The following is a 17,043-nucleotide window of genomic DNA, read 5'->3' on the forward strand; positions in this document are numbered from 1 at the left end:
ATACATAAGGCAAATAGTAACAGCCATAAAAGGGGAAATTGACAGTGATACATTCATACTAGGGGCCTTTAACACCCCACTTTCACCAATGGACAGATCATCCAAAATGAAAATAAATAAGGAAACACAAGCTTTAAATGATACATTAAACAAGATGGACTTAATTGATATTTATAGGACATTCCATCCAAAAACAACAGAATACACATTTTTCTCAAGTGCTCATGGAACATTCTCCAGGATAGATCATATACATCATATCTTGGGTCACAAATCAAACCTTGGTAAATTTAAGAAAATTGAAATTTTATCAAGTATCTTTCCTGACCACAATGCTATAAGACTAGATATCAATTACACGAAAAGATCTGTAAAAACAACAAACACATGGAGGCTAAACAATACACTACTTAATAACGAAGTGATCACTGAAGAAATCAAAGAGTAAACCAAAAAATACCTAGAAACAAAAGACAATGGAGACACAACGACCCAAAACCTATGGGATGCAGCAAAAGCAGTTCTAAGAGGGAAGCTTATAGCAGTACAATCCTACATTAAGAAACAGGAAACATTTCGAATAAACAACCTAACCTTGTACCTAAAGCAATTAGAGAAAGAAGAACAAAAAACCCCCAAAGTTAGCAGAAGAAAATAAATCATAAAGATCAGAACTGAAATAAATGAAAAAGAAATGAAGGAAACAATAGCAAAGATCAATAAAACTAAAAGCTGTTTCTTTGAGAAGATAAACAAAATTGATAAACCATTAGCCAGACTCATCAAGAAAAAAAGAGTGAAGAATCAAATCAATAGAACTAGAAAAGAAAAAGGAGAAGTAACAACTGAAACTGCAGAAATACAAAAGTTCATGAGAGATTACTACAAGCATCTCTATGCCAATAAAATGAACATCCTGGAAGAAATGGTCAAATTCTTAGAAATGCGCAACCTGACAAGACTGAATCAGGAAGAAATACAAAATATGAACAGACCAATCACAAGCACTGAAATTGAAACTGTGATTAAAAATCTTCCAGCAAACAAAGGCCCAGGACCAGATGGCTTCACAGGCGAATTCAATCAAACATTTAGAGAAGAGCAAACACCTATCTTTCTCAAACTCTTCCAAAATATAGCAGAGGGAGGAACACTTCCAAACTCATTCTACGAGGCCACCATCACCCTGATAACAAAACCAGACAAGGATGTCACAAAGAAAGAAAACTACAGGCCAATATCACTGATGAACATAGATGCAAAAATCCTCAACAAAATACTAGCAAACAGAATCCAAAAGCACATTAAACGGATCATACACCATGATCAAGTGGGGTTTATTCCAGGAATGCAAGGATTCTTCAGTATACGCAAATCAATCAATGTGATACACCATATTAACCAACTGAAGGAGAAAAACCATATGGTCATCTCAATAGATGCAGAGAAAGCTTTCGACAAAATTCAACACCCATTTATGATAAAAACCCTGCAGAAAGTAGGCATAGAGGGAACTTTCCTCAACATAATAAAGGCCATATATGACAAACCCACAGTCAATATCATCCTCAACGGTGGAAAACTGAAAGCATTTCCACTAAGATCAGGATCAAGACAAGGTTGCCCACTCTCACCACTCTTATTCAACATAGTCTTGGAAGTTGTAGCCACAACAATCAGAGAAGAAAAGGCAATAAAAGGAATCCAAATCAGAAAAGAAGAAGTAAAGCTGTCACTGTTTGCAGATGACATATACTATACATAGAGAATCCTAAAGATGCTACCAGAAAACTACGAGATCTAATCAATGAATTTGGTAAAGTAGCAGGATACAAAATTAATGCACAGAAATATCTGGCATTCCTATACACTCATGATGAATAATCTAAAAGTGAAATCAAGAAAACACTCCCATTTACCATTGCAACAAAAAGAATAAAATATCTAGGAATAAACATACCAAAGGAGACAAAAGACCTGTATGCAGATAATTATAAGACACTGATGAAAGAAATTAAAGGTGGCACAAATAGATGGAGAGATATACCATGTTCTTGGATTGGAAGAATCAACACTGTGAAAATGACGCTACTACCCAAAGCAATCTACAGATTCAGTGCAATCCGTATCAAACTACCACTGGCATTTTTCACGGAACTAGAACAAAAATTTCACAATTTGTATGGAAACACAAAAGACCCCGAATAGCCAAAGCAATCTTGAGAACGAAAAACCGAGCTTAAGGAATCAGGCTCCCTTCAGACTATACTACAAAGCTACAGTAATCCAGACAGTATGGTACTGGAACAAAAACCGAAATATAGATCAATGGAACAGGATAGAAAGCCCAGAGATAAACCCATGCACATATGGTCAACTTATCTTTGATAAACGAGGCAGGAATGTACACTGGAGAAAGGACAGCCTCTTCATTAAGTGGTGCTGGGAAAACTGGACAGCTACATATAAAAGTATGAGATTAGATTACTCCCTAACACCATACACAAAAATAAGCTCAAAATGGATTAAACACCTAAATGTAAGGCCAGAAACTGTCAAACCCTTAGAGGAAAACATAGGCAGAACACTCTATGACATAAATCACAGCAAGATCCTTTTTGACCCACCTCCTAGAGAAATGGAAATAAAAACAAAAATAAACAAATGGGACCTCATGAAACTTCAAAGCTTTCGCACAGCAAACAAAACCATAAACAAGACCAAAAGACAACCCTCAGAATGGGAGAAAATATTTTCGAATGAAGCAACTGACAAAGGATTAATCTCCAAAATTTACAAGCAGCTCATGCACCTCAATGACAAAAAAATCAAACAACCCAATCCACAAATGGGCAGAAGATCTAAATAGACATTTCTCCAAAGAAGATATACAGACTGCCAACAAACACATGAAAGAATGCTCAACACCATTAATCGTCAGAGAAATGCAAATCAAAACTACAATGAGATATCTTCTCACACCAGTCAGAATGGCCATCTTCAAAAAATCTAGAATCAATAACTGCTGGAGAGGGTGTGGAGAAAAGGGAACACTCTTGCACTTCTGGTGGGAATATGAATTGGTAAGGCCACTATGGAGAATAGTATGAAGGTTCCTTAAAGAACTACAAATAGAACTACCATATGACCCAGCAATCCCAATACTGGGCCTATACCCTGAGAAAACCATAATTCAAAAAGAGTCATGTACCAAAATGTTCATTACAGCTCTATTTACAATAGCCAGGAGATGGAACTAACCTAAATGTCCATCATCGGATGAATGGATAAAGAAGATGTGGCACATATATACAATGGAATATTACTCAGCCATAAAAAGAAACAAAATTGAGCTATTTATAATGAGGTGGATAGACCTAGAGTCTGTCATACAGAGTGAAGTGAGAAAGAGAAAGACAAATACCGTATGCTAACACATATATATGGAATCTAAGAAAAAAAATGTCATGAAGATCCTAGGGGTAAGACAGGAATAAAGACACAGACGTACTAGAGAATGGACTTGAGGATATGGGGAGGGGGTAGGGTAAGCTGTGACAAAGTGAGAGAGTGGCATGGACATATATACACTACCAAACGTAAAATAGGTATCTAGTGGGAAGCAGCCGCATAGCACAGGGAGATCAGCTCAGTGCTTTGTGACCACCTAGAGGGGTGGGAAATGTAGGGTGGGAGCTAGGGAGATGCAAGAAGGAAGAGATATGGGAACATATGTATATGTATAACTGATTCACTTTGTTATAAAGCAGAAACTAACATACCATTGTAAAGCAATTATACTCCCATAAAGATGTAAAAAAAAAAGAGTGAGATAGTGTAGTACAAAAAAAAATACTAGCTCAGGAAATCCAACAACACATTAAAAGGATCATATACCATGATCAAGTGGGATTTATTCTCAGGATGCAAGGATTCTTCAACATATGCAAATTAGTCAATGTGATACACCATATTAACAAACTGAAGAATAAAATCTATATGACCATCTCAATAGATGCAGAAAAAGCTTTTAACAAAATTCAGTACCCATTTATGATAAAAACTCTAAAGAAAGTGGCCAGAGGGAACCTACCTCAACATAATAAAAGCCATATATGACAAACCCACAGCAAAAATCATTCTCAATGGTGAAAATTGTAAAGCATTTCCTCTAGTATCAGGAACAAGATGAGGATATCCAATCTCGCCACTATTACTCAACATAGCTTTGGAAGTCCCAGCCACGGCTATCAGAGAAGAAAAAGAAATAAAAGTAATCCAAATTGGAAAAGAAAAAGTGAAACTGTCACTGTTTACAGATGACATGATACTATACATGGAAAATCCTAAATATGCCACCACAAACCTACTAGAGCTAATCAATGAATTTAGTAAAGTCACAGGATACAAAATTAATACACACATATCTCCTGCATTCCTATACACTAAGAACAAAAGATCAGAAAGAGAAATTAAGGAAACAATCCCAATTACCACTGCAACAAAAAGAATAAAATACCTAGGAATAAACCTACCTAAGGAAGCAAAAGACCTGTATGCACAAAACTGTAAGATACTGATAAAAGAAATCAAAGATGACAAAAACAGATTGAGAGATATACCATGCTCGTGGTTGGAAGAGTCAATATTGTGAAAATGACTACACTACCCAAAGCAATCTACAGATTCAATGCAATCCCTATCAAATTACGAACAGCATTTTTCACAGAATTAGAACAAAAATATTTACAATTTGTAATGGAAACACAAAAGACCCCGAATAGTCAAAGCAATCTTGAGAAAGGAAACCTGAGCTGGAGACATCAGGCTCCCTGACTTCAGGCTATACTATAAAGCTACAGTAATCAAGACAGTATGGTACTGGCACAAAAAGGGAAATATAGATCAATGGAAAAGGACAGAAAGTCCAGAGATAAACCCATGCACCTATAGTAACCTAATCTATGACAAAGGGTGCAAGAATATACAATGGAGAAAAGACAGCCTCTTTAATAAGTGGTGCTGGGAAAACTGGACAGCTACATGTAAAAGAATGAAATTAGAATACCCCCTAACAACATACATAAAAATAAGCTCAAAATGGATTAAAGACCTAAATGTAAGGCCAGACACTATCATACTCTTAGAGGAAACACAGCAGAACACTCTTTGACATAAATTGCAGGAAGATCTTTTTTTAACCCACCTTCTAGAGTAATAAGAATAAAAACAAAAATAAACAAATGGGACCTAAATAAACTTAAAAGCTTTTGTGCAGTAAGTGAAACCATAAACAAGATGAAAAGATAACCCTCAGAATGGGGGAAAATATTTACCAATGAAGCAACTGACAAGGATTAATCTCCAAAATATACAAACAGCTCATGCAACTCAATATCAAAAACAAAATCCAATCAAAAAATGGGTGGAAGACCTAAATAGACATTTCTCCAAAGAAGACATACAGATGGCCAACAAACACATGAAAAGACACTCAACATCACTAATTATTAGAGAAATGTATGTCAAATCTACAATGAGGTATCACCTCACACTGGTCAGAATGGCCATCATCAAAAATCTACAAACAATAAATACTGGAGAGCGTATGGAGAAAAGGGAACCCTCTTGCACTGCTGGTGGGAATGTAAATTGATACAGTCACCATGGAGGACAGTATGGAGGTTCCTTAAAACACTAAAAATAGAATTACCATATGACCCAGCAATCCCACTGCTGGGCATATACCCAGAGAAAACCATATTTCAAAAAGATACATGCTTCCCTGGTGGCGCAGTAGTTGAGAGTCTGCTTGCCGATGCAAGGGACACAGGTTCGTGCCCCGGTCCCTGAAGGTCCCAAATGCCGCGGAGCAGCTGGGCCCGTGAGCCATGGCCACTGAGCCTGCGCGTCCAGAGCCTGGGCTCCGCAACCAGAGAGGCCACAGCAGTGAGAGGCCTGTGTATCACACACACACACACAAAAGATACACACACCCCAATTGTTCACTGCAGCACCATTTAAAATAGCCAGGACATGGAAGCAGCCTATATGTCTATCAACAGAGGAATGGGTAAATATGATATGGTACATGTATACAATGGAATATTACTCAGCCATTCAAAGGACCAAAATTGGGTCATTTGTAGAGACGTGGATGGATGTAGAGACTGTCATACAGAGTGAAGTAAGTCAGAAAGAGAAAAACAAATATTGTATATTAACACATATATGTGGAATCTAGAAAAATGGTATAGATGATCTTACTTGTAAAGCAGAAATAGAGACACAGACGTAGAGAACAAGAGTATGCATACCAAGGAGGAAAGGGTGGGGGTGGGATGAACTGGGAGATTGGGATTGACATATATACACTACTGTGTATAAAATAGATAACTAATGAGAACCTACTGTATACCACAGGGAACTCTACTTGGTGCTCTGTTGTGACCTAAATGGTAAGGAAATCCAAAAAAGAGGGGATATATTATGTATACATATGGCTGATTCACTTTGCTGTACAGCAGCAACTGACACAGCAGCCTAAAGAATCTATATTCCAAAAAAAAAAAAAAAAAGGATGTAGGATGGGGCTCAGGCATATGTATTTTTTAAAATGTTCCCAGATGATTCTAATAAATTGTCAGAATTGGGGAACACTATTTAGGTGCTTCTAAGATATATAGTTAGATTGATAGATAGATGTGCACACAAATATATATACACACACACACACACAAATGGCTACTTATTACAGAAGTGCTGTTGTATTTGTATGCCACTAGCTCTTTTGTAGTGCCAAATTATCTGGTATCCTCCTGTTCCATCACTTCCAATATTGGTCTTTCTTATTTCATCTTCTCCCTGCCCCATCCTTGTCTATTGCCTAAAAATTCTCAGCTTTCCCGAGGTTATATTTATTGATGCTTACTATTAAAATATTCTTTTTTTTTCTCATCTGCAATCCTCCTTCCTCCCTCTACCTTCCTTTCTTCTGGTTCTGCACCATTCTGAAAGCTTAAGAGTGTCAGCAATCTAGCTCAAAATAAGGTAGTAATGTACTTATCAGTGATCCATTTGTTTTTCCTGAGTGAATCATCTTCCAAAAAATTCTTCCTATTCTGGTATAATAAAGTTGTGATATATCACCTTCTCTTCTCATAATACACTCTTTTCTCTATATTCTCTCACTCAAAAAATCAACAACATTCATGAAGCACATGCTATGTATCAGGCACTATACTACACACTGGGGATACAGAGATAAAATGTGGACTTGAGGAGAGCAAATGTTGTTAGAAGTATCATGTCCCTTAATAAAACAAAAAGGTATACAATATGTTATGGGATGAAACATGTCCCCTCAAATGCATATGCTGAAGTCCTAACCCATAGTACCTCAGAATGTGACTGTATTTGGAGATAGGGCCTTTAAAGAGGTAATTAAGGTAAAATTAGGTCAATAGGGTGGGCCCTAATCCAATATGACTGGTGTTCTTATAAGAAGAAGAGATTAGGCACAGACACACACAGAGGAAAAAGCATGTGAAGGCATAGGGAGAAGACAACCATCTACAAGCAAAGCAGAGAGGTCTCAGAAGAAACAAACCCTGCCAACACCTTGATCTCGAATTTGCCTCTAGAATTGTGAGAAAACAAATTTGTTATTTAAGTCACCTAGTATGTGATACTTAGTTATGACAGCCCTAGAAAACTTATACTCAGTATACCTAATCATAGGTATCTGTGTAAAAAAAGTTGGTACTATAAAATTAAGATTTAATGACTTTGAAATAGGGACTACTATTCTTTCCAACATCAAATGACAAATTTGAGGCAAGGATCATTATATGTTAGATGTTTTTTTTTTGATCTTCATAGTAATTGTTGATAAACAGAAAAACTATGAAGGCTTAACCACAACCAAAATAATGTGCTCTGACCTCTAAAATCTGCAATCATCTTTTTCAATTCAGGGAGCCAACAATGCTATAACACTGGAGAAACATACTGTGATGACAATCTATTAGGAAGCCATACTATATAACTCTATTACAACAGTTTCATAGGACTGTGGAACTCAGCATAGATACCCACAGAAAACACACAAAACAAAAGGAGGGATTTTTAAAGCCTAAATTTTTTGGTTTTTATGTAATAATGCAACATCCACCTACCTGTTCAAACATTTGCTTTATTTGTGGATAGATAGGCCAGTTTGATCACTCTGAAATTCCAAGAAGCATTAAAACTACAGATTTGTTAGAAGATACATGCAGAGCTCTGGAAAAGCATCTTGACATACCGTTTTCATGCAATGAATAATCCAGGGTCATTGAAAACCAAGCCAAGTGTCAGCATACTTTGAAAGAAGGCTAACAGTAATAATAATTTACATGTCAAAACGCCACTAGAGTGAACTAAACACATCAAATGATGTACACACTGGAAAGTAATTGCAGGATACTTAGGTTTGCAAAATTGTATCAATTTGTAGTGATGTCTGAAAAACAAAAAAGGGTGACAAACTAGTTCCCACTGGGGTTGGTTTATTCTATTCAATACTTACTAGAGTCAGCTCTTTAGTTCCCTCATATATAAAATGGGAATAAAACCTACCCAATCCATTTCAGATCTTGGTTATAAGAGTCAACTGAGAATTCTGAAACACCACAAAACACCTATAAAAATTAAAGCTATTAAACTTATTTGTACTATTAACCTTTGCATCCCTTGTGGTGCAGCATACAACTCCACTTTATAGTTGCTGCCCACCAACATTTAACTGAACAATAATTGTTTTGCAAATCTGTAGTAGAAGGGTTCCAATTATTATTAATTTTTAAAGAATTATTTATTTATTTATTTATTTTTGGTTGCATTGGGTCTTCACTGCGGCACGCGGGCTTTCTCTAGTTGTGGTGAGCAGGGGCAACTCTTTGTTGTGGTGCGCAGGCTTCTCATTGTGGTGGCTTCTCTTGTTGAGGAGCATGGGCTCTAGGTGCGTGGGCTTCAGTAGTTGTGGCACGCGGGCTCAGTAGTTGTGGCTCACAGGCTCTAGAGTGCAGACTCAATAGTTGTGGCACATGGGCTTAGATGCTCCGTGGCATGTGGGATCTTCCCGGACCAGGGATCGAACCCGTGTCCCCTGCATTGGCAGGCGTATTCTTAACCACTGTGCCACCAGGGAAGTCCCCCAATTACTTTCTAAACAGGGTGAGTGAATAAAAAGCAGAAGCAAGCATCAACTTTGAAAGGGAAGAAAAATACTAAAGCAGAGAAAGGCTAAATGTCCATCAAAATGGAAAGACAAATAGTGGAACGAAAAACACCATATAAGGAGCAGACCCTCCATCTTAAAATACTCCCTACTTATGGCTACACAAAAGTTTAAGTAAAACACCCTTGTGAGACTATTTTTTAAAAGATTCTTATGAGAGATACACGTCAAGAATGGTTTCTAAAATTCGAAACTGATGGCTTAAAAATGTCAGGAAATCAGTTTTATTTTTTGAATATATATTTTCAGTTAAAAGTTACATTTACATTTCTGGATAATAAAAATATAAATCAAATTAGAGACTAAAATATTGCTGACCTTGTGCTAATAAAATATACAAAATCTTCTTTTAAAATTTCTAAAACACTGGTAGCATTAAAAATATGTACTTTATTTCAGGGAATGATAACCATTCCATACAAACTTTAAAAGTAAATATAGGGGAGACCTTCAAGATGGTGGAGGAGTAAGACGTGGAGATCACCTTCCTCCCCACAAATACATCAGAAATACATCTACATGTGGAACAACTCCTACAGAACACCTACTGAACGCTGGCAGAAGACCGCAGATTTCCCAAAAGGCAAGAAACTCCCCACATACCTGGGAAGGGCAAAAGAAAAAACAGAGACAAAAGAATAGGGACAGGACCTGCACCTCTGGGAGGGAGCTGTGAAGGAGGAAAAGTTTCCACACAATAGGAAGCTCCTTCACTGGCAAAGACAGGGTGTGATGGGGGGGAAGCTTCAGAGCCATGGTGGAGAGTGCAGCAACAGGGGTGCAGAGGGCAAAGCAGAGAGATTCCTGCACAGAGGATCAGTGCTGACCAGTACTCACCAGCCTGAGAGGCTTCTCTGCTCACCTGCCAGGACGAGTGGGGGCTGGAAGCTGAGGCTCCAGCTTCCGAGGTCAGATCCCAGGGAGACGACTGTGGTTGGCTGCGTGAACACACCCTGAAGTGGCTAGTGTGCCACAGCTCGCCAGGAGGGAGACCGGGAAAAAGTCTGGAACTGCCTAAGAGGCAAGAGACCATTGTTTCGGGGTGTAAGAGAAGAGGGGATTCAGAGTACTGCTTAAATGATCTCCAGAGATGGGCATGAGCCACGGCTATCAGTGCAGACACCAGAGACAGGCATGACACACTAAGGCTGCTGCTGCAGCCACCAAGAAGCCTGTGTGCAAGCACAGGTCACTATCCACACTTCACCTCCCAGGAGCATGTGCAGCCCATCACTGCCAGGATCCCATGAGCCAGGAACAACTTCCCTGGGAGAACACACAGCGCACCTCAGGCTGTTGCAACATTACTCCAGCCTCTGCCTCCGCAGGCTCACCCTGCATTCCACACCCTGCCTTTCCCCCGACCTGTGTGAGCCAGAGCCTCTAATCACCTGGTACTTTAACCCCATCCTGTCTGAGAGAAGAACAGACGCCCTCAGTGGACCTACACACAGAGGCAGGGCCAAATCCAAAGCTGAACCCCAGGAGCTCTGTGAACAAAGAAGAGAAAGGGAAATTTCTCCCAGCAGCCTCAGGAGCAGCAGATTAAATCTCCACAATCAACTTGATGTACCCTGCATCTCTGGGATACCTGAATAGACAACAAATCATCCTAAAATTGAGGCAGTGGACTTTGGGAGCAACTGTAGACCTGGGGTTTGCTTTCTGCATCTAATTTCTTTCTGGTTTTATGTTTATCTTAGTTTAGTATTTAGAGTTTATTATCATTGGTAGATTTGGTTATTGATTTGGTTGCTCTCTTCCTTTTAAAATGTTTTTATATATAGCTATTTTTTTTTCCTTTTTCCCTTTTTGTGATGGTGTATGTGTATGCTTCTTTGTGTGATTTTCTCTGTATACCTTTGCTTTAACCATTTGTCCAAGGGTTCTGTCTGTCCGTTTTTTTAATTATGTTTTACATTTCTTTTAATTTTAATAATTATCTAAAATTTTTATTTTAATAACTTTATTGTATTGTATTATACTGTATGTTTTTCTTTCTTTCTTTCTTTTTTCTCCATTTTCTTCTGAGCCGTGTGGCTGACAGGGTCTTGGTGCTCCAGCCAGGTGTCAGGCCTGTGAGTCTGAGGTGGAGAGCCGATTGCAGGACATTGGTCCACCAGAAACCTCCCAGGTCTATGTAATATCAAATGGTGAAAGCTCTCCCAGAGCTCTCCATCTCAATGCTAAGACCCAGTTCTACTCAATGACCAGCAAGCTACAGTGCTGGACAAGCTATGCAAAACAACTAGCAAGACAGGAACAAACCCACACCCATTAGCAGAGAGGCTGCCTAAAATCAAAGTAAGGTTACAGACACCCCAAAGATAAACCACCGGACATGGTCCTTCCCACAAGAAAGACAAGATCCAGCCGCATGCACCATAACACAGGCACCAGTCCCCTCCACCAGGGAGCCTACACAACCCACTGAACCAACCTTAGCCACTAGGAGCAGACACCAAAAACAAAGGGAACTACGAACCTGCAGTCTGCAAAAGGGAGACCCCAAACACAGTAAGGTAAGCAAAATGAGAAGACACAGAAATACACAGCAGATGAAGGAGCAAGGTAAAAACCCACCAGACCAAACAAATGAAGAGGAAATAGACACTCTACCTGGAAAAAAACAGAGTAATGATAGAAAAGATGATCCAAAATCTTAGAAATACAATGAAGAAGCTACAAGAAACGTTTAGAAAGAACTGAGAAGAACAAAAGAGCAAACAAACAATAATGAGCAACACAATAAATTAAATTTAAAATTCTCTAGAAGAAATTGACAGCAGAGTAACTGAGGCAGAAGAACGGATAAGTGACTTGGAAGATAAAACAGTGGAAATAACTACTGCAGAGCAAACAAAGGAAAAAAAGAATAAAAATAATTGAGGACAGTCTCAGAGACCTCTGGGACAACATTAAATGCACCAACATTCTAATTATCGGGGTCCCAGAAGAGGAAGAGAAAAAGAAAGGTATTGAGAAATTATTTGAAGAGATTATAGTTGAAAACTTCCTTAAAATGGGAAAGGAAATAGTCAATCAAGTCCAGGAAGTGCAGCGAGTCCCATACAGGATAAATCTAAGGAGAAACAAGCCAACACACATATTAAACAAAGTATCAAAAATTAAATACAAAGAAAACATATTAAAAGCAGCAAAAGAAAAACAAAAAGTAACATACAAGGGAATCCCCATAAGGTTAGCTACTGAACTTTCAGCAGAAACTCTTCAAGGCAGAAGGGAAAGTCAGGACATATTTAAAGTGATGAAAGGGAAAAACATAAACCAAGATTACTCAGCAAGGTTCTCATTCAGATTCGAAGGAAAAATTAAAACTTTGACAAACAAGCAAAAGCTAAGAGAATTCAGCAGCACCAAACCAGCTTTACAACAAATGCTAAAGGAACTTCTCTAGGCAGGAAACATAACAGAAGGAAAAGACCGACAATAAACCAAAACAATTAAGAAAATGGTAATAGGAACATACATATTGGTAACTACCTTAAACGTAAATGGATTAAATGCTCCAACCAAAAGACATAAACTGGACAAGTGGATAAAAAACAAGACCCGTATGTATGCTGTCTACAAGAGGCCCACTTTAGATCTAGGGACACATACAGACTAAAAGTGAAGGGATGGAAAAAGTTATTCCATGCAAATGGAAATCAAAAGAAAGCTAGGGTAGCAATTCTCATGTCAGAAAAACTGGACTTTAAAATAAAGACTATTACAAGAGACAAAGAAGGACACTACCTAATGATCAAGGGATCAATCCAAGAAGAAGATATAACAATTGTAAATATTTATGCACCCAACATAGGAGCACCTCAATACATAAGAAAAATGCTAAGAGCCTTAAAAGGGGAAATTGACAATAACACAAGCATAGAAGGGGACTTTAACACCCCACTTTCACCAATGGACAGATCATCCAAAATGAAAAAAATAAGGAAACACAAGCTTTGAATTATACAAGATGGACTTAATTTATATATATATATATATACACATATACACACATATAAGACATTTTATCCAAAAACAAGAGAATACACTTTCTTCTCAAGTACTCATGGAACATTCTCCAAGATAGATCATATCTTGGGTCACAAATAAAGCCTTGGTAAATTAAAGAAAACTGAATTTGTATCAAGTATTTTTTCCGACCATAACACTATGAGACTAGGATCAATTGCAGGAAAAAAACTGTAAAAAATACAAACACATGGAGGCCAAACAATCCACTACTAAATAACCAAGAGATCACTGAAGAAATCAAAGAGGAAAAAAAATACCTATAAACAATTGACAATGAAAACAGGATGACCCAAAACCTATGGGATTCACCAAAAGCAGTTCTAAGAGGGAAGTTTACAGCAATACAATCCTACCTCAAGAAACAGGAAACATTTCAAATAAACAACCAAACATTACACCTAAAGCAACTAGAGAAAGGAGAAAAAAAAAAAAACCCAAAGTTAGCAGAAGGAAAGAAATCATAAAGATCACATCAGAAATAAATGAAAAAGAAATGAAGGAAACAATAGCAAAGATTAATAAAACTAAATGCTGGTTCTTTGAGAAGATAAACAAAATTGATAAACCATTATCCAGACTCATCAAGAAAAAAAGGGAGAAGACTCAAATCAATACAATTAGAAATAAAAAACGAGAAGTAACAACTGCCATGGCACAAATACAAAGGATCATGAGAGATTACTACAAGCAACTCTATGCAAATAAAATGGACAACCTGGAAGAAATGGACAAATTTTTAAAAACCACAACCTTCTACTGAACCAGGAAGAAATAGAAAATATGAACAGACCAATCACAAGCACTGAAATTGGGACTGTGATTAAAAACCTTCCAAGAAACAAAATCCCAGGACCAGATGGCTTCACAAGAAAATTCTATCAAACATTTAGAGAACAGCTAAAACCTATCCTTCTCAAAATCTTCCAAAATATACCAGAGGGAGAAACACTCCCAAACTCATTCTAGGAGGCCACCATCACCGTGATAACAAAACCAGAAAAAGATGTCACAAAGAAAGAAAACTAAAGGCCAATAACACTGATGAACATAGATGCAAAAATCCTCAGCAAAATACTAGCAAACAGAATCCCCAGCACATTAAGAGGATCATACACCATGATCAAGTGGGGTGTATCCCAGGAGTGCAAGGATTCTACAACATATTCAAATCAATCAATGTGATACAACATATTAACTAATTCAAGGAGAAAAACCATATGACCATCTCAATAGATGGAAGAAAAGCTTTGGACAAAATTCAACACCCATTTATGATAAGAACCCCACAGAAAGTAGGCATAGAGGGAACTTACCTCAACATAATAAAGGCCATATATGACAAACCCACAGCCAACATCATTCTCAATGGTCAAAAACTGAAACTGTTTCTTCTAAGATCAGGAAAAAGACAAGGTTGTCCACTCTCACCACTATTAATTAACATAGTTTTGGAAGTTTTAGCCACAGTGATCAGACAAGGAAAAGAAATAAAAGGAATCCAAATCGGAAAAGCAGAAGAAAAACTGTCACTGTTTGAAGATGACATGATACTATACATAGAGAATCCTAAAGGTGCTCCAGAAATCTACTAGGCCTAATCAATGAATTTGGTAAAGTAGCAGGATACAAAATTAATGCACAGAAATCTCTTGCATTCCTATACATTCATGATGAAAAACCTGAAAGGAAATTAAGGAAACACTCCCATTTACCATTGCAACAAAAAGAATAAAATAGCTAGGAATAAACCTACGTAAGGAGACAAGAGACCTCTATTTAGAAAACTATAGGACAATGATGAAACAACTTAAAGATGACACAAACAGATGGAGAGATATACCACGTTCTTGGATTAGGAGAATCAATATTGTGGAAATGACTGTACTACCCAAAGCAATCTACAGATTCAATGTACTCCCTATCAAACTACCAATGGCATTTTTCACAGAAGTAGAACAAAAAAATCCACAATTTGTATGCAAACACAAAAAACCCGAAATAGTGAAAGCAATCTTGAGAAAGAAAAACGGAGCTGGAGGAATCAGGCGCCCAGACTTTAGACTATATTACAAAGCTACAGTAATCAAGACAGTATGGTACTGGCACAAAAACAGAAATATAGATCAATGGAACAGGATAGAAAGCCCAGAGATAAACCCTGTCATATATGGTAACCTTATTTTTGAAAAAGGGGGCAAGAATATCCAATGAAGAATAGACAGCCTCTTCAATAAGTGGTGCTGGGAAAACTGGACAGTTACATATAAAAGAATGAAATTAGAACACTCCCTACCACCATACACAAAAATAAACTCAAAATGTATTAAAGACCTAAATGTAAGACCAGACACTATAAAACTCTTAGAGGAAAACATAGGCAGAACACTCTCTGACATAAATCACAGCAAGATCCTTTTTGACCCAACTCCTAGAGAAATGGAAATAAAAACAAAAGTAAACAAATGGTACTTAATGAAACTTAAAAGCTTTTGCACAGTAAAGGAAAACATAAACAAGACAAAAAGTCAACCCTCAGAATGGGAGAAAATATTGGCAAATGAAGCAACAGACAAATTAGTAATCTCAAAAATTTACAAGCAGCACATGTAGCTCAATATCAAGAAAACAAACCACCCAATCCAAAAATTGATTGAAGACCTAAATAGACATTTCTCCAAAGAACATATACAGATTGTCAACAAACACATGAATGGATGCTCAACATCACTAATCAGTAGAGAAATGCAAATCAAAACTACAATGAGGTATCACCTCACACCAGTCAGATGTCCATCATCAAAAGCTCTACAAATAATAAATGCTGGAGAGGATGTGGAGAAAAGGGAACCATCTTGCACTGTTGATGGGAATGTAAATTGATACAGCCGCTATGGAGAACAGTATGGAAGTTCCTTAAAAAACTAAAAATAGAACTACCATACGACCCAGCAATCCCACTACTGAGCATATACCCTGAGAAAATCATAATTCAAAAAATGTCATATATCACAGTGTTCATTGCAGCTCTATTTACAATAGCCAGGACATGTTAGCAACCTAAGTGTCCATCAACAGATGACTGAATTAAGAAGATGTGGAACATATATACAATAGAATATTACTCAGCCGAAAAGAGAAATGAAATTGAGTTATTTGTAGTGAGGTGGATGGACCTAGAGTCTGTCATGAAGAGTGAAGTCAGAAAGAGAAAAACAAATACCTTATGTTTACACATATATATGGAATCTAAAAAAGAAAATAAATGGTTCTGAAAAACTTAGAGTCCAGACAGGAATAAAGACACAGATGTAGTGAATGTAATTGAGGACATGGGGAGGTGGAAGGGTAAGCTGAAACGAAGTGAGAGAGTGTCATGGACATGTGTGTATATATATATATATATATATATATATATATATATATATATATATATATACTATCAAATGTAAACAAGATAGCTAGTGGGAAGCAGCTACATAGCACAGGGAGATCAGCTCAGTGCTTTGTGACCACCTAGAAGGCTGGGATAGGGAGGGTGGGAGGAAGACGCAAGAGGGAGGAGACATGGGGATATATGTACAGCTGATTCAGTTTGTTATAAAGCAGAAACTAATACAACATTGTAAAGCAATTATACTTCAATAAAGTTGTTAAAAAAAAGATATAGCCACTCTTTGCAACACACACACACACACACACACACAAAATTAAATATAAAT

At 37.4% G+C, this 17,043-nt stretch overlaps 1 protein-coding gene across 8 annotated transcripts in view; it reads right to left on the reverse strand.

The window, feature by feature from the left end:
- RPS6KA6 (ribosomal protein S6 kinase A6) overlaps window positions 1–17,043 on the reverse strand; it is a 167,245-nt gene that overhangs the window by 108,885 nt on the left and 41,317 nt on the right. Inside the window, exon 1 of one of the 8 annotated variants that reach the window (XM_079911627.1) lies at window positions 10,143–10,277. The exons of 6 other annotated variants lie outside the window; for them this stretch is intronic. The gene's annotated coding sequence lies outside the window, so the exon portion shown is untranslated. Of the gene's footprint in view, window positions 1–10,142; window positions 10,278–17,043 lie in introns of those variants that run through there. One more of the 8 variants, XM_079911623.1, reaches the window with a different exon arrangement.

This window comes from Stenella coeruleoalba (genome assembly GCF_951394435.1).
Source record: "Stenella coeruleoalba genome assembly, chromosome: X".
Lineage (NCBI taxonomy): Eukaryota > Metazoa > Chordata > Mammalia > Artiodactyla > Delphinidae > Stenella > Stenella coeruleoalba.